Genomic DNA, 18440 nt, shown 5'->3' on the forward strand with positions numbered 1-18440 from the left:
ATACTTCTTAAAATACCGTAAATGTAATGATGAACCAGGCAGATGTCCTGTTCTTAATTATCTCGCTGTCTCTCCTTATGAGCAGCAGGACAGAAAAGTCTTTTAACCTCCGCCCGCCTGCCCCTCCCTCTCACCCCCCTCTCTTACTACCCCCTCCCTCCCTCACCTCACCCCCCCCCCCTCCCTCCCTCTCTCTCTCCCAGCTGAGCTCCTTTTCTCTCCTAAATATTCTCAATTTTCTCCCGTTGTTTGCGCTGCATCTCATTTCTGTCTTTCTTTCATTCCCTTATCATTCCTGCATGAGCTCTTTTGTCATTATTTTCTGAACGTTTCACAGTCATCAGAGCCGTGCTTTCTTTAGTGGCCCCTCTGGTCCTGTCTCATTTTTCATATCGATTCATTTCAGTTCTGGAAGAGGCGGAAAGCAGGAGGTATTCAAGGGATGCTTTATTTCTCAATTTTACAGTCAGCATCTCAGTTGGCTTTTCTTTCCTGCTGCTTCTGCTCAAGTTTGATCTTTGTTTCTCTCAAAGAGGCTCAGAGAAAGGCTGGATTGTGTGTGTGTGTGTGTGTGTGTGTGTGTGTGTGTGTGTGTGTGTGTGTGTGTGTGTGTGTGTGTGTGTGTGTGTGTGTGTGTGTGTGTGTGTGGAAATGAACTGGAATATTAGCAACTAAAAAATATTATGAGCTAATAATTCAGAAGATGCCAAAAGACCCAATGCCACCTACAGTACTGCATATTTCATGCAGTATACAGTATGAGTATATAATAATATAATAATAATATTTAAAATTATTTAATTCAATGCACATCTTAAAAAAAGTATAAAGCCTGAGGTTCTGATTATGGATTATATGGAATGATTTTTTAGAACAAATCATTAAGTGTGTAAATTTGGGAATTGGATTCAGGAATTGCCACTATATTCTGATAATGCTCATCAATGTTAAAGCTGCTATTTACCTATGGATCAGATGCTCCTCCTGGTCCAAAGAGCAATAAGAGAAAGAAAGAGAAACAAATGTCTACAGGCCTCATTAATGTGAGTCATTCTCAGCATCGAAGAGAAGTTAATTTAATCAACTCCCTGTCCTACTGCTACAGCCCATTTATGATCAAATCACAAACAGCACATATTACAAAACACAACTGAATTTATACACTGCTGTTAAAAAGTTTGGGCCACTTTGGGGATTGGTGCCCATTAAAAGCAACCATTAGTCCTTGTGTTGGCTGATGCAGGTCTATCACGTTAAAAGCCTAATTGGTCATTAGAAATGTCTTTGCGGTAATGACAGCACAGAGTAAAACATGGAAAAAATATAGAAAGCAAGGAAATCTCAGCATGACCCAAAACCTTTAAACAGTGTTTTGATTCCTCAGACATAAGCCTTGGAATCATTACCTCCTGGTGATTTAACTGAGTGCACCATCCACTAGAAACCTTCGCCTCTCAAGGTATTTATCAGTAGCTCCTACAAAACCAAAGCATCCTGGCTTTTAGAGGAAGTGAATCCTTCAGTCTGTCGCTGATGATGCCATCGTTTGGATTCCCGCATGAGCCAACCTGCACAAATCTTCTCTCCTCTTCTCTTAAAAGTGAACCAAACTAACTTAGCGCCTTCTTTCCTTACATTTCTTTAAGGAACTGAACCTCTATCCATCACGGGGAAGAACCCGACCCAACAAGCTCCTTGGCAGCTGCATCAGCTTCTTCCACAGCAACACCAGAAATTCTCATCCAAGAAAATCTGACATGCAAACAAAACCTTTTTTGTTTCATAAGTGATTTTGTGAGACAAAACAAAAGTGCCGACAAAACTCTTTAAACAGCAGGATCTTGTCTTCCCTCAGGGGGTGTTTTGAACACAGCTCAAATGAATTGGGCGAGCTTATGTTCTCATTAAAATAATTGGTAGAACAGCCAACGAGCCGCATGCAGCTCCGACAAGCGATTCATCTAACGCATGTCAACCCGACTGAAGAGGAGAGAATCTGTGGGGAGGTGCAGCTGTACGAGCGTGCGGTGCATGCGATGGAGTGCAGCATTCTTTTTCTTTGCTAATGTATCTGTGCATTAAATGTGCATTGTGTGTGCTGGTGTGTGAGGTCCACTCAGTGCTGAGGGGTCTGTGTTTCACATCACTCTCCTTCATTTCGGACTCGTCTTTTGTTCCTTTCCTCAGATTCCCACCTGACGTAATCCCGACCAGAATGCATTTGGAACCGTTTTACATAAATAATCAAATCCGGATCTCTTTCTGTCTCGTGTCTGATGCAGCGCTGCTACGCTGGTCATTACGGGACAGCGAGGACTAAGGAAAAGAAAATGCACATTAGATGCAATGGAAAACATTTTACTGGGCAAGATGTCAGTTAGATTTGTCGCACACCTGCTGCGTTCTCAAATCTGCACGATACTCAAACGTACTCTAGTGGAAAAAAGTAATTGCACGGTTCCTTATCAGAGCTGCCGTCTGTTCGCTGATACACAAAAGAAGAGGGCGGGAGGAAATGAGGGAATTTTAAAGAGAAGTACATAGTAAACCTTTATATAAGCAATATAGGCAATGCTTGGGCTGCTTTAATGGACAGACTACAAATAATAGTGGAGTAAAAAGTAAAACATATCATAAAGCAGAAGCATCCGGCTCAGTGCTGTACTGTCTGGCATTAAAATATATTTTCATTTCTATTTGTGTTGTTGTAGCTTCTTTCTGCTTTTCATTTGTTGTCATGCTATTTTACTTTTCTCTCCCCATCAGCTTTACTGCTTCTCTGACACCTCCATTGTTAAACTGCTTCTCTTCTCATCTATAATCCTCCACCATCACAACCGTATCTTCACTGTGTCAGGACCGTCAACAGGAATCGGACCGAGCGTATGTGAGCAGAAAAACAAGCGAGGCTGCTTGATATGTACATGTATCTATTATCAAAGACCAATCCAAGCTGCCAGGACAGAAGTAGCAGCAGCAGCAGCAGCGACGGAAATATCAGCCCCACTAAATGTTTGGCAGGTTCACAGGCTGAGGTAAACACTCACACTGTAACTCAAATTACACCATAAACAGCCCTCACGCATTGTTCCTCCTGTCACTTAGAGAAAAAGCAAAATGCAATGGCATCAAAGGTGATTCGCGCCAAGTGTCGGTAGAGACTGAAACACTACATGTGGCCTTTTCAAGCATTTCACTGTCAGACTTAATGTGATATGCAACAGGCGTGGAATGAGAAACAGGAATAAAGCATTTAAGTAAAAGCAAGGAACTGTCGTAAATTCCCACAAACCCTTCAACCTAAACAAAGTTCAGTTCATTTACAGCCCCCATGTCGTGGGGTGCCGTTACGTTTAGGGTTTCATCCCTTACAGAACACAACAACACAACTAAAAATCCAAAGAAGGCCACTGAGCAGCACCAGGAGACAGTGGAGAGGAAAAACTCCCTTCAAGAAGAAAACCTGCAGCGGGCGGCCATCTGCCTCCGCTGCCTCCAGTTCCACACAATAAACAATTTGTGTGGAACAGTTAAAAATATAAACTTTCCCTCTTTGAATTGTCTTCAGACCACATGTCCACATAATGAGTTTGTTCACTTCATCCCCCCACAGCTACAGCATTAGCAACAGTAATGGTTTAAAGGCCTGTTGAACATAGAAGTTATGTAAGAAATATCACTTCTGCATTATTGCTGTTATGGAGTGGCGACAAACTGTACTTAAGATGATGGATGAAATCAAGCAAGTCTCAAGTGCTTGGTAATTTAGTTTTAATGTATACAGACCGGGCAATAAGAAAAATGCATTTACTCTAATTTGTGGTTAGCTGCTAATACAGTAAACAACAGCGACAAGAACATTTTCTTCCCACACAGCTTCTCTCAGATGAACATTTAGTGAGTCAGTGATCATCATAAACAACCTCTGTGCAGTAAAACTATGACACTAACACAAACACTGCGCCTTCACATTGTATTTATATAGTGTGAAACACACAATGGACAACAAATACCATGTATATAGCGCTACTCACTGTGCTAAGCTAATGATCATTTACATAAGCCTTTGTTCTCAACCTTCTTGCTTCTACATAAGACTCATATCCTGTGTTTACTGATCTTTGTCCAGATTTTCCCTGCGTTTGTTAATTTGCTTTGTGCAAGTACATGGAACTACATGGAGTTGAACTGCTTGTATCAACCTTTACTTTATGAGAAACAACAGCCATTATCATTATCTGACTTAAAGGAGCTATTGTAAAGTCATTACCATGACTTCAGCCCATGTGCTGATACCATCGGAGGAAAACGCATTCTGACGCAGATGAATCAAGGTTAGTCAAAACAGTTCCAGCTTTGTCGGTCCAAAAGTGTTCAGCTTCATAAAAGAAAGTCTAAGGAATGACTTTCATTACGCTATAACAAAAGTCATCGTACAGGACAAAGCCGGATAGAAAAAGAAAAAAAGATAGAAAAGATGGATAGAAAAAAAAGATAAAAAATAAATAAAAAACGAAGAGACAAGTAAAGAGTTTGCATCTTTTAAAGTGTGTGAAGAAGAAATGATCAAGCTTAGTGTAAAGTTGGTCCCAGGTCAGAATCGAGACTTTACTGCATCGTTTACGTTCAAAACATGACTTCTGTGCTACTGCCGGATTTTGTGTGTCTTGATTTGACTGTAGTCACCATCTAAATGTTTGGGCAAACTTTCATCCTGTGCAGTATCCAGTCAATCCATGGTGGAATTACCCCTTACCTCTTCAGTATGCATAAGTGTATATATGATACATCTTTATTTTACTTTAAATTGTACATCATTTTTGATCCTGCTCTTGTTTTGTACTGCTGCTGCAACGTGGAAATTTCTTATCTTAAATTTTACTCCCATATATTTACTATGAAGACTGCAGTGTTGTAAAAGCAACTAAAAGCGGAACATGTGAGGTCGATCACAGCGCAGACGCAGAGAGCGTCTCAGGCTAAATGTTGTTTAAAGCCAGATATTCATTCACATGAGTGACAGTGTGGGGCAGCGGCTTGGAAAACTGCAGCGGGGGAGGACAGGACTAACAATAAACCTTCTTCCCTAAAGTTAAAAGTAGAATAAATTAGATTTGATTTAATTCATTAACGTCAGCTTCTTGGAAATCAAATCACATCTTGAATCATTCAACCTGTCTCGCATTAAAATGTGTTCTGGTGAAAACAAAAAACTCATACGTTCAAGGTGCACTATGACACACGTTTAGGGCTTTTTGACTTCCTACTCATGAAAGTACAACTTTTGCGAGGCGCCGTGCAGAAGAACATGCGTTACCCAGAGGATGCAGCAGCGTGAGGTCCGGTCCACATCTGCTCTACTTAAAATAAAAGGTGCGTGCAGCCTGTTGTGGCCGCTCATGTGATGCGTCCAGCTCCTGCACAGCTAGAAGGTTCTACTGACGTGCACCGGTCACAGCTTGTTTGAAGCTGAGTGTGACATTAATGCTGAGGGAAACTTGGGCCACTAATGGCATAATTCCTTATTCTCTTTAATACAGAGACTTTACTGGGTTTCTTTGAGTTTATTAATGTCTCCCCTTGATGCTGCTTAATCTCTTAATGACGGTGACAGTATCTTCCTTCATTTTGGTTTCATTTACTTATTACGGCTTACGTTTATTTTAGTCACTGGAATTGTTAAATCAATCATGTTCATGAAGTCAAAGAGCAAACTAATAAAATCAGAGACTGCATCTGAGACGCTCCTCTGTTCTTATAGTGTTTCCCCAACGGCCTGGCTGACTTTAGGTGAAAGTACATCATTTTGTATTTACTGTAGAGCACAGATACTAAAGAACAACTATCAGCTTCCAAAAAATCTCAGTTCAAAGTGCCTGTGGGGCAGAGTCCTAGCACTGAAAACACCTTCACTCAAACACAAATGTGACTGTCTGTGGCTAGGTCCAATGTGACCACATACAGTATGAATAATAACCTGTGCCTGTAATGGTGAGACTGTTTAATGCAGCGTGTTAAACGCTGTGGAAAGATAAGAGGGAGAAACAACGGGGAAGACGGGGTTGCATCCATTTACTTCAATTAATCTGAGTTCTAAGAAATGCAGAAAAAAACAAGTAGGTTTTGTTTTATTCACTGAACAATGAGCGTCTTAAAAACACGATGACTCATCACTTCTGTCTCGACTTTCATCCTGCTCACCCTTAGCGTATTTGAGCCTCGTCAGCACACCAGGGGGCCAAACAATAGCGTCTGTCTGCTGTGTGCCATTTAAAAAAATACACAACAACACAAACGCCATAAGGGGACACGGTGACATTTACAACCACAATCCCCTCAATGACTTTAGCTTAGCTCGTTGCCTCCAAACTATCTTTAAAAGGCCCATTCTTTAAAACACATCACAGCATTTACACCAACCAGCACAAAGTGGATAATTCTCCAACAATGAACGAATGAGCAGACGAGAGAAGGAGGGAGAGAGTGGAGAATCCTCCACTTAGCTTTGTTTACAGCACATTAAAGCTCACGGCCATCTAATCTGTTAAGCGTGTGGCTATTGTCTGGCTATCGTCCGAGGACGTCTAATTTCCTCCCCCTTTTAGCCTGCGCTGCTCTTTCTCCAGCGCTGCAAAGCAGCTTAGTCTAAGCAGTTAAAAACGCCGCTCTAAGCCGTAAAGTGTGCTCAGCGTCCATTATACGCTGTCGTGAAAGGGATGCGGCGCTGGAGAAGCATCTGTCCGAGCGCAGCGGGAACAGCTGACCCCAAAAACAACACTATTGTTTTGAGCTGTATTTAAGCTCCTCTACGGGACCAGGACGAGCCTGCGTCGCTACAGTCAGTGTTTGAGTACAGCGTGTGGAGACGGAGGCTTTAACCCAACGAGGTTTTACATCTTAATAATAACATGCACGTTATTACTATTCTCCTTGACTCGTGCTTTCGTTGCATCTTCTTTTGCACCGTTCAGTTGTGGCGCTGGTCACATTTACCCACTTCAAGCCTGGGTCCTTCCCGTCGCTGCTGTAATGCTGCTTCATACGGTTACGAGCGGCCCGTTTGACACCTCACCTGAGTGTTTGGCTCAGAAGCATCTCTGTGCCTGGCAGATAACTTTGACTGGGGCAATGCTGTGGCTCTTCTGGCCTGTGTGTTAGGTAAACTGCATGATCTCAAATGGTAGAATGGGACTTTGAGGACCAGATGGTCATGTTTAACTACATTTGTGAACCTGCCAGACTACTTTAGCGAACAGGCAAACACAAACTGTTTGTACCAACATTCTGGACTGAATAGTCTGGTGACGGCGGTGGTAAACGACCAAAACCTGCCGTGCATAAAAAAACAAGAAATATCTCCAATTATTCACCAATTAATCTTAGTAGTGGAATGTGCGTATGTTGTTTTAACGTATAACAGTAATTATACATCATTTAATGCCAGATTCAGAACTCAGCAATAATTTAAAAAAAAAAAATCAGCCCTAATCTGACAGACAAAGTAGCACATTAAGAAAACTACAAGTCTTTAATAGAGAGCAATCCATCAGATTCAGAGCGAAGCGGAAGGTTTGTTAAAAGACACGCACCTATCGCACCACTTCAGGAGCCCTGGTAATGAGTCTGCTTTGATTTTATTATACCATTGCTCTTTCTCTTCACCTCTGCCCGCCTCATTTTATCCTGCTGTGACAGAGTGGGCAGCAGGGAGGGAAAATGAGTTGAGAGGATTGAGATAAAAAAAGAAAGAGTGGTAGAAAGCACCGAAGAATGTGAAGTGCAGTAAAGACGGCGTCTGAATGCATTTCCTTTAGATTAGGACATCTGTGAACAAAGTCTCATGCATGAAACACCAGAGCACAACAAAGGCACATTGTTTCTCATGGTTTGCACAATCTGAGAGCGAGACCACACTGCAGCGTTGGAGCTGCTCCTTCTCATTTTAATGCTTCAGTTTGACATGATGCAACGCTCATGCAATTCAGCAGAAGCAGCTTCCACTGATGTCTAAGAAAAGCACATCCCTAATGAGTGAAGGCCAAACCTGAGCTTTGAAGGAGCATCCAGAGGGACGAGCGCTCACACAACACTGATGCAGCACATTCTGTGGAAAACACACAGGTTGGACGACGCTGGAACAAATGACGATGTTTGCACATGACCAAGAAATAAAAAGAACCACATTTAAAGAAGAATGCTACCAGTGCACTACATTTCTCTTTGTTCTGCCAATGACACGGATCTAGATTATACACGGCGTCTGAAGACACGCCAAGAAGCACGGAGGTACAAAGAAGCCAGCTTTTCATTCATACACATGCTCACACTCACACAGGAACCACTGGCAGCCACCCATTTTGGCTTGGATCCTCTTTTAGGGGAGAAAATAAGCCAAACCTTTCATCTCTGTAAACATTTGCTATTTTAGAAGTCAGCTATTTGCATTCCGTGTGTGTGTGTGTGTGTTAGAGAGCATATTGTGTCAGGAGGTTTAAAAAGAACGATATCCAGGGTGGAAAAGTTAATCCCAACCTCAACTGTATTAGTCACACTCCTTGCATTTCTCTCTCTCTCTCTCTCTCACACACACACACACACACACACACACACACACACACACACACACACACACACACACACACACACACACACACACACACACACACACACACACACACACACAGGTGACTCTTGGTTGCCCCCTCCTGATGAGCTCAGTGGCATTTTCACAATGTTGCAGCGTGTCAGCAACAACATGTGCAGCTGGAAACGCTGAGACGCTTTTAGCTCATTCTGCTCTGTGACATCTTCATTAACTACAACTGAAAATGAATTTGATCATCGCTCTATTGTCATTTATGGGGAGAACATCTTTCATTATGCAATACATAAAAAAGTGTTCACAGAGCAGCTATTCTGTTGCTCAGCCAAACATACACACAGTACACACACTATCCACAGCTGTGACACATCTGGACTAGAACCCCAGAGCTGTACCGTGGTATCTGCTACCGAGTCCTGAGGTGAGGTGGGGGCCGTCATGATCAGCGTTCGTCACTTGGCGGTGGTCACAATGTGATGATGAAGAACCGAGGCTGCAGCAAATGTTGGAATGTCCCGTACGTATATGTGGCTAACTATGAGCTACTAAAAATGACGTAGTGCTGCAAACAGAAGGAATGCTCAGCAGCTGACACGGAGGTGGTGGTGGTGGAGGTACAAAGGGAGGGGTGGCACCTTGTGGCTATAATCAAACACGTCTGTAAAGTACAACTGCACAGAGACACATTCCATTTCCTCTAAGTGCCTGTTGCCTTGGCCTGGTGCCTGCACTCTGTTGTGACTGATGAATGGAGTCACGCGTCAACCTCTGCTTTGGGGCACATGCCGTATCAGGTCTTTAGTAAGATGGATTTCATGTGACGGTAATCAATTCTCCCGTGGTACCGTTTGTTTTGGGGGATATGTACATAATGCAATGTTTATTTCTGGGGTTTAGATTGTATAATTTGTTACTATGTGGATCTACGTTTTCAGATCTTGGACATTTGTGTCTGTTCTAGCAGAAAGAAGGAGCTACAGCTAAAGTCACATCACACTGATGTGAATCATGTTAAATGTGGTCAAACAGCACATTATGAAGGACCCGTCGCCCACTGAGCCACGTGATTCAGTCAGTCACACGCAGGTAACCCTGCTGCAGACTCCGGTGCAGGAGGAGTTGTAAAGGTTATAACTATTTCTAAGCCTCTCGCTGTCTAACTGTACAACATCAGGTGCGTTACAGCAGCACAATGCTGCTGGGAGTTACATAGGGAATATGTGCTCCTCTACAGAACCATATGCCCTTTAAAAATGCCTCCAGTAATAAGATGCATGCGTCACTCTTCAGCTTTGTAACTTCACTTTTTCCAAAGACTGTCGGTTCACGACACAACTTGATTTTTCACTGTGGCACTGAGAGCAAAACTTTAGACTTCCCCCCCGTTTCTCCAAGGCCAGTTTAATCTACCCTGCTGTTTTATTCACAGCCTTTCTTGTCACATTCTTTACCAGCATGTGATGAAATACCAAAGTAGCATTTGAAAACAATTCTCCTCCAAGCCCAAAATCCAGAACACAAACAATAAGCAGATAAAGGCATTATGAATGGGATAATGTTAATCTGGTTACTTCTTGCAAAACACATAAAGAGAAGCTGCTCAGCAGATGAAATCCAAAATCTCCATCTTGTGTCAGTGAATCTAGCTGTCGCCTTATTCACTATGTCAAATCAGATGCAGTATGTACTTTTATAAACCACTCACACAACAAATACAGATGAGAATCTTATGTATGAAAACATATAAGCAAAATAAGGTGGGACAAAACTGGGAACACGTAAACATTGATAGGCTCCTTTACGTCAAAACTGTTCTCTGAGGTGACATAGTAGTAATACTACAAAATCATAATAAATCTATTTCTCCTTCTATTGGAAACACATCAAAACAACCAAACCTGTGTGCACAGCAGGACTTATGAAGCTCTGACTAATGCAGGACCAACAGAACCCTTTTGCTCGTTTTAATTATACCAGTAAACTGCCACCACAGGGGGCATCCACCTGTCACTGACGTTACTGAGTTTCTGTCTGTACATTTATGTTATTTGTTGCTGCTGATAGACAGGAACAGTTCAGGCTCTTTGGGCTTTTAAATCCACTGAGGCTCAATGCTGTTATTGTTTTCACTTGTATATTTGAACTATACAGGAGTGAAGACATTCGTTGTCTGTTTTTCTTTAGATGCATACAGTTAATTGCTAGTTTAGGGCCTGTGTCCTCTAACTCGAGCGTGTTTTGTTTTGCATCTCTTCCCCTTAGATGACAACACTCATCCGCTTCCTCCCAAGGCCTACAATAAGCAGGCGGCAACATCAATTAGCCCCCTTTTAGCTCACAGGCCATGGGGGACACCAACAATGGGCAGTGCTGGGAGATTAGTGCTTTTCCATCTTAGCTTTCTCAGTCAATTCTACTGGGGAGATACTAAACAGCAGCGAGCCCCAGATGGCTGATCATATGAGGGCGATGCAAGGCCCATTACAGTAATCCAAATGCTGAGACTATTGTGGTCAGACAGCTACGGGCAGACCATCAGAGACGTGCTCTGGAAAGAAGGGGAAGGCAGGAGGAGTTGGCAGCATGGCAGAAAGAGAGCGAGTGGGAAACAAGACTAAACATGGCATCAAAGATGGACTGAGGGGCACGAGAGGAGAGTGGGATGAAGAAAGATCCAGGCAAACCACAGAGCAGCGAAGGGAAGGAACGAGGATGAGGACGACGACAAAGAGGAGAAAAAGCAGACAAGAGAAGAGGGTTGAGGGAAGATGGAGGCGCATGATTTGAAATTAATCGTGTATTTGCAGGTGCCATAATGAGTGTGTGTAATTAATAAACATCTAAGTGGTTCGCAAAGTTGAATAGGTCATCATTGTCTATCAAGTACTCCCACACACATTATGTAACTGTGGCCTGGTGTAGAAGCTTCAGTGCAGAGTCGGCATCAACGCAGCCGTCCCATCTAGAGGTCATGACATGTTCCTGCACTTTGTCTTAGCGTTTCAAGTCCAGTACAAATTAAAAGTCTTTTTATTTCAGTCATCTACACTGACAGTTCAAAAGCGCTCAGCTTGAGCAAGCTTCAAGGTCAAAGGTCTGAGGACCAGATGCAGGATCACACTGTGCCACAGGTTGCAAGTAAAAACCTAAACAAAAGCAGCAAAGCGTTAGAAGAGTCTGCGTGCACACACACTGTGAGGGTATCAGAAAAGAGCGTTTCCGTTCATTCAGGCAAACACTGTGTGACAAACACTGAATGAAGGAATGGAGGCAGCGAGAAGAGAAAACAAGATGCTTTTCTTGTTGGGATAAAAATGTACGTTCCACCAATTAGTCTGAGACAGATGTGAACAATCAGTGAGACGAATCGGAGAAAATGTGCCCCGAGCTCTGTCTGTGTGTAACACACGCACGCACGCGCACGCACGCACGCACGCACGCACGCACGCACGCACGCACGCACGCACGCACACACACACACACACACACACACACACACACACACACACACACACACACCCACACACACACACACACACACACACACACACACACACACACACACACACACACACACACACACACACACACACACACACACACACACAGAGCCTCTCTTTCTTATGGCTTCTCATTGCTTCAAACACACAGTAATAGTAATTCATTGAAGGGCCACAAACACGTTGTTTTACTGTTCTGTTCTCATCAACAGAGAAATCAAACATGAACATATGTGCTGCGTCTTCCAAATCAACCTCTCAGTTTGGCTTCACTTCAACAAAGAGCGGATGAAAATTGAAGACAATGAAAATGTTTGCTTTGCCTTTCCAACTGGTAATTCCTCCAGAATATAGCAGCTATAAGAGAACGTAAAGGCAAAATTAACACTAGAAAAGAGACTTAAAAAATGAGAAACGTGTGAGAGACCTTTCCCCATTTTTTACAACCCTAATGTCATACATGATATAAATCTCCATTAGCCAGTTCTCTGCACGGATGACATGAAATCAAAGCGATCAAAAGCCTGGGTCAGATGAAAAGAAGTGCAGGTGAAAGACAGAAATAATACATGAAAATATTAAGACGGAGGGAGAAGAAGCTGGAGAGACAAAAATAAGGGAAGTCAGAGAGAATGAGGCTTCTCATCAGGAGCAGCGGTTCAGAACAACATCAGGTCTGTGACAGTTTGACTTCTGGAGTGAAAGACGGTGCTAACAAAGAGCTTTTCTTTGTTATTGGCCTTTAATGTTTGGAAAAACACTGACTTTTATCCTGCTTTTACAACAGTATCTGTCTTTGAGCCTTTGAGTGAACAGCGTTATCACAGTGTTGGAACAGCAGAAATGTTCTGAATCTCCCTCAGCCAAAAGCCTTTTATTACAGTTGCTTCCTATGGTGATGAACTGAGCAAACAAATCAAAATATCACATCACGTTATTTCATTTTGTTTAAAGAGAATTTAAGACAAGCTATTATGATCCGTGCGCAGAGACGATCAAAAAGTGCAACGATGAACAAAAAGACAAATGGCAAGAGATCAAAAGTTACCAACAACAAGACAGATGAGTAATTAACCCCTTAGGTTCGGTATGCAAAGTTATGCTGTGGTTTCTGCCTGGTACTGAGTGAGCGGTGCCCCAGGGTCCACACGGGTCCACAGGAAGCTTTACTGCTAAAGCCTGTCACTGCTTATGAGCAGCACCACATTAAATGTCTTCTTCCTCCTATTTACTTTTCTTTCCTTACTCCTGGTGAGCAGAGTTACAGCAGGACAACAGAAATGAATGCTTATTGTACAGTTGCATGTTGCAGAGCAAAAGTGCATCAAATATAAACTAAGGCTGACTGAGACTGAGACAGAGCGAGGAATCGACAAGGACATTTTATTTTATCCAGCATGAAAGCAGAGGGTGTAAGCTAGTTAGGGACCTTGATCCGTTTGTAACGTTTTCAAAGGCCTGGCTTTGAGACAACGTTGACTGACAGAGCAAATCACTGACAAGACGCCTGAGCCTTGTTCATCTCGCCTTTCATGCTCTTCTCTTCTTTCATGAGCGATTTATCCTGTGTTAACTCTGCTTTTCTGTCTGATGTCTATTTCAATATCTTTCTAGTTTTCACCTTTTTCAAACATAATATTTTCTACTTTTCTTTCACAGAGTTTTTTTTCCTACTTTTACCATGAGTTGTATATATTTTGTAATATTCATAAACACAACATTTATTCAGTCTCAAACAACTCAACTGGACGCTTTCCTGTATATACTCACAAAACATGCATTACCTGCTATAGTCATAATGACAATAACAGGGAAGTTCTGTTTTTTCATTGCCTCTAAGTCTTTGCTCATATTTAGTCTAGTTCATACATAAACATATCTTCACAAACGACGACTAGCTCTTAATTGTGCACTTCATTCATTAGGTGACAGCACCAAGCTGCGGTGAAGGACACCTGCTGTTAGCGTGATTCTAAAACAAAACATGATTGAGTAGCTTATAATTGAATATTTAAAGCCTAACACTAAATACCAGCAAATACAGCCAGATGTTTGGACCAACCACAGTTCTAGCTGTCTGTTGGGACACTGGTAACAGGATGGCATTTGTGAGCAGCCTTTGATTTGAGAATAAAAGCATTATAATTATTTTATCTGTTCTCAGTTTTGTCTTTCTCCTCAGGGGACCAGATCTTTTAGTAGATAGTCCAGTTTTTAGGCTTGACAACAGCATCAGCATAATTTCTGATGGCTGAGAGGTTCTTCTGTTGTTTTAGATGTAGTAGAAGAATAATAAAATAAAGTCAATCTCTGCCCAATCAGTGGATGTAAAACTAAAGAAATGAAGTCAATAATTCCTCATTGTTTCAGGGTCCTGGCTGCGTTGGAGCCTTCAGTACTTACTAGTGTTCCTCCAAACATTTTGGTGCACATTGTGGTGTTTCTCACACACAGTAAGTTCAGCTTTGATGTGTGACAGTCTCGTGTGCCAGCACTCCCAAAACGACACTATTCAACACATTACGTTAGACACTTTGTCTGAACATTCATTTCCTGCTGTTTTGCAATGTTTTTAAAAAATTGGAAGAGAGCGAGCAGACAAGGAGAGATTAGTAAGCATCTATAGTTTTCTATCTCACTATTTTCTCATTAAGAACACATAGGTACAGCCCTCAGGCTCCACACAAACACATTCAGATAGAAGCTTAAACAAACAAACCACAAGGACCTAGACACACAGACAATAACACTCAGATATTTTGTCGCTTTGTGTATTTTCAGCTATTAAAAGAATGCGATGCCAGTAGTCAGAAATCCAGTGAAGGAGAACAGGAGGAAAAAAAGCAGAGATCTATTCCTGTGTTGCCTCAGTGGGAGCACCCAAAGTAGAAACTCATTAACTACCGCCTCTCCAAGAACAATATTACAAGTGGCGTGACTAAACAGGCAAACAATTTAAATTGTTAATGCCCAGAAATCAGGCAGAGGCAGGGTGAAGGAGAGGAGGGTGAACACACAGCGAGAAGGATGGAAGCAAACAAAAGCACATGCTTGGTGTAATACTGTTAAGGCTAATCAAGAGAAAGGGATCAAGAATGAAGCCTGTTGATTATTGTAATTCTAATTAGTGGACAAGGCAAACATCACTGACAAGTAAAATTATTCATGGAATAATCTTTTCTAGTCTACGAGTTATAATTGCAGATTTCACACACACCTCTTATCCTCAGAATGAGGCAGCAGCTCCCAGTTACAAGGAGAAGATCCCGTGGCCCTGGCTGATAAATATCTACTTCTGTGTTGTGTATTCTTCTAATTTCCTAAACTAAAGTGATGCAAGAACTAGAGTCATACATACAACAGAACAAATCAAATACACAAACAATATCTTGCATGTATGCACCAGCCAAAGTGTGACCAAAGCTTTAAGCAGGGACATGGGTGAGGAGAGGTGGAGTAGAGGGATCCAATCATTGCTGGATTGATTTTCCAGAAAACCGAGAGAAACAATTACAGGCCTGAGAGCAAAGTGCGGAGTCTGGTGTTAAAAGATGTTTAGAGAAACAGGGATGTGCTATTGATCCAGGCTCATTCCCACACATTGGTAAACACTTTGCATTAAAAGGTGCTAAATTGCTCTTGCCTGCACTGGAGAGTTGCCTTGTGGATAAATGATAATAGACATAACAATGCTGGGAGGCGGCTGGAACACACTGCTGATGGGACAATCCCGAAGCAGAGCACTTTAGCATCGGTGTGAAGAAGGGGATGAAAAATGGATGAAGAGATGAGCACAGAAGAAACACAATTAAACATCGGCCGAGCCTGAAAGCAAACATTTACAAATGCTTGTTGTGGAGACGTGTTCGCTGTCTGGCTGCCAGCGAGTATTATCCCACCCTCCGATGATGATTATGAGGCTGCATTGCCGCAGAACAACAAAGACAAGCCCTCTACTAATTCTACTTTTAACAATAATTGCTGATGCACCACAGTGCAGTGGTATTTTTAGACACAATTGGCTGATTCTAGGATCAGACCTTTAGGAAGCTCGGCCCAAAGAAGAGTGAGACTTGAGAACCTGCATTGCCAGAAGGTTCAACACCAGCTAAACAGCTCATTTTGTTTGCTATATATTTAATATCTTTCGTTTTAAAATAAAAGAGTAGTTAATGGGTTATCAGGTACCACAATGACCCTGTCCACTGAAGCCATGCGTACAAATGTCCAAAATAAGAAGAACAAACTGCTCTTTGAAAGCATCCACAAATCCTCATAAACCAAAGAAAAACAACCTGGAATAAGTCACCAGCAAACCGTGTATGAATGACGCTGAGTCATACAAACGATCAGTAAAAGAAAAACACCAGCAGTAACAGAGCAACAGAGACGCGCAGCGGTGACGTCATCTTTGTGTGGAGCACCTGACTCACCTGGTTCTTCCTCTGCATCTTCCTCCTCCTCTCCCTGTTTGTGACGTCACCCAGAAGACAAACCTAACAACGAAACAACGGATTTAGACTCGTTTAAGGTCCATATTAGCGCCTCACTAATTGTAGCTTCCTGTCTCAGGTTAAGCCGAAAATCATACTGTTTACCTATTCATGAAAAAAGCATTTTCAATCAAAACAGACCAATCTGACGTTCATACAGCATCGTAAGGTACAGCTGTGGCATATGTGGTTTTGTAGTGATAAAGTCATGGAAGTAGCGGTGGTTGCTAACGTGCTCATGTCGCTCATTATTTAGCCAAGTTCAGACCAGCTCGCTAACATGAGCCGCTATGCTAGCAAGGCACGTCTTCTAACGCTCAGGAAACTACAACAAGACACTTACTGACGTATAATATTATGTGGAGTCGTATTAGTTTGACCCGTGGTTCATTCGTCGTATTAGGACAGGTTTAATCCACCGTAACCGCGTTGCTTCGGGCTCCGGCAGCGTGTCCGCTTCGCTGGTGGCTCGTGCAGGCTGCCCGCGGCCTGCTACAGCTGCTGGCTCCCCCTGGTGGCCGGGTGAGGAGCAGCAGGAGGAAACTGCTGGCTCCCCCTGGTGGCCGGGGTGAGGAGCAGCAGGAGGAAACTGCTGGCTCCCCCTGGTGGCCGGGGTGAGGAGCAGCAGGAGGAAACTGCTGGCTCCCCCTGGTGGCCGGGGTGAGGAGCAGCAGGAGGAAACTGCTGGCTCCCCCTGGTGGCCGGGGTGAGGAGCAGCAGGAGGAAACTGCTGAGCTCTGTAGGAAATCAGTTCAAACTGCTCCAAACTTCAGATGTTTGTCTCCAACAGAAACATATGCCAGGATTAGAAGATTATTATTATGTTCAAAGTGTGCTAAGACTAATGTAATTAGATAAAACTGTCAAAAATCACCAGTGAGAAAAAAAAAATCTATAAATTTTTGCATGCTTCAGGAGAGTCTGCATCTCTCCTCCTCAGCCTCCACTGGCTCCAACCTCCAGCCTTTGCATCTTTCCTTGGCAGCCTGCAGCATCTAACAACACGCTTCCAGTCCAACGTGTGGTCCAGCTGCACACCTAGATACTTATGGCTTGGCACCACTTTAGTGTTGATGCTGACTGGATAAGCAGCAGGTGTAAACCTCCAAAAATCCACCAGCTTCAGCGGGAGGCGGTTGTGTTGACTCTAATGTGCTGAATGATGTTATCAGGCCTTTTTCTGTCTATTACTGATACGTCCCACACTCACAGTGTCATCAAAATACTTCTGGATGTACAAATGCACTTGAAGTGTGCTGTGGATGGCGTCAGACTAAACTGTGGCCTGTCAGTCAGGCACTGAGTCCTTTGAGTTCATCTCTGCACACACACTGGCTCCGACAGTGGGTCCCTGCAGCACCGCTGGTCTGTGCAACAGGTTGCAGCTCAACAATAAATTGTTGAATCTCTGGAAAAGCTGTGAAAGTGGAGAAAGGTCATTATCCTGGTCAAGAAGCGAGAGTTTGGAAGATGCAGGACAAATGGATGAATGATGAGAAGAGGAGTGTGGTTTAGGAATAGTTTGAGCCTGTAAAAAGTGTTTTGAAACCTTCTGACACCGTTTAGCGTGTTTCCATTACAAGCTGTGAATCCAGGCAGACAAACTTTTCAAAGCTTTCGTGCCCACGGGCGGCGAAAATTTGATAACTCAGTGGAGCACGAGTTTAATGTGCTCGTACTGATCTTTGTATTTTGCTCAGTCAGTGAATATCTTTTTTTGAAATAAATCTCTTTTTGCTGCCATCAGAAGCAGTGAATATTAAAAAAAACAATTTAATCTCCAGTGGGTTTTGGAAATAAAGGCTAATCAGCGGCTGGTTTTGTGAAGGACGTGACTCCTGGATG

General features: G+C 42.8%; 1 long non-coding RNA gene across 1 annotated transcript; it reads right to left on the bottom strand.

The window, feature by feature from the left end:
* Nucleotides 1-15709: 15709 nt before the first annotated feature.
* Nucleotides 15710-18002, bottom strand: LOC114855796 (uncharacterized). The gene is made up of 3 exons (XR_008694879.1): nucleotides 16939-18002; nucleotides 16536-16598; nucleotides 15710-15845 (listed from the first exon to the last, which is right to left on the bottom strand). It is a non-coding gene; the product is annotated as an uncharacterized LOC114855796 (long non-coding RNA).
* Between the last annotated feature and the right edge of the window lie 438 nt (nucleotides 18003-18440).

Source organism: Betta splendens, chromosome 5 (genome assembly GCF_900634795.4).
Source record: "Betta splendens chromosome 5, fBetSpl5.4, whole genome shotgun sequence".
In the NCBI taxonomy this organism is placed as follows: domain Eukaryota; kingdom Metazoa; phylum Chordata; class Actinopteri; order Anabantiformes; family Osphronemidae; genus Betta; species Betta splendens.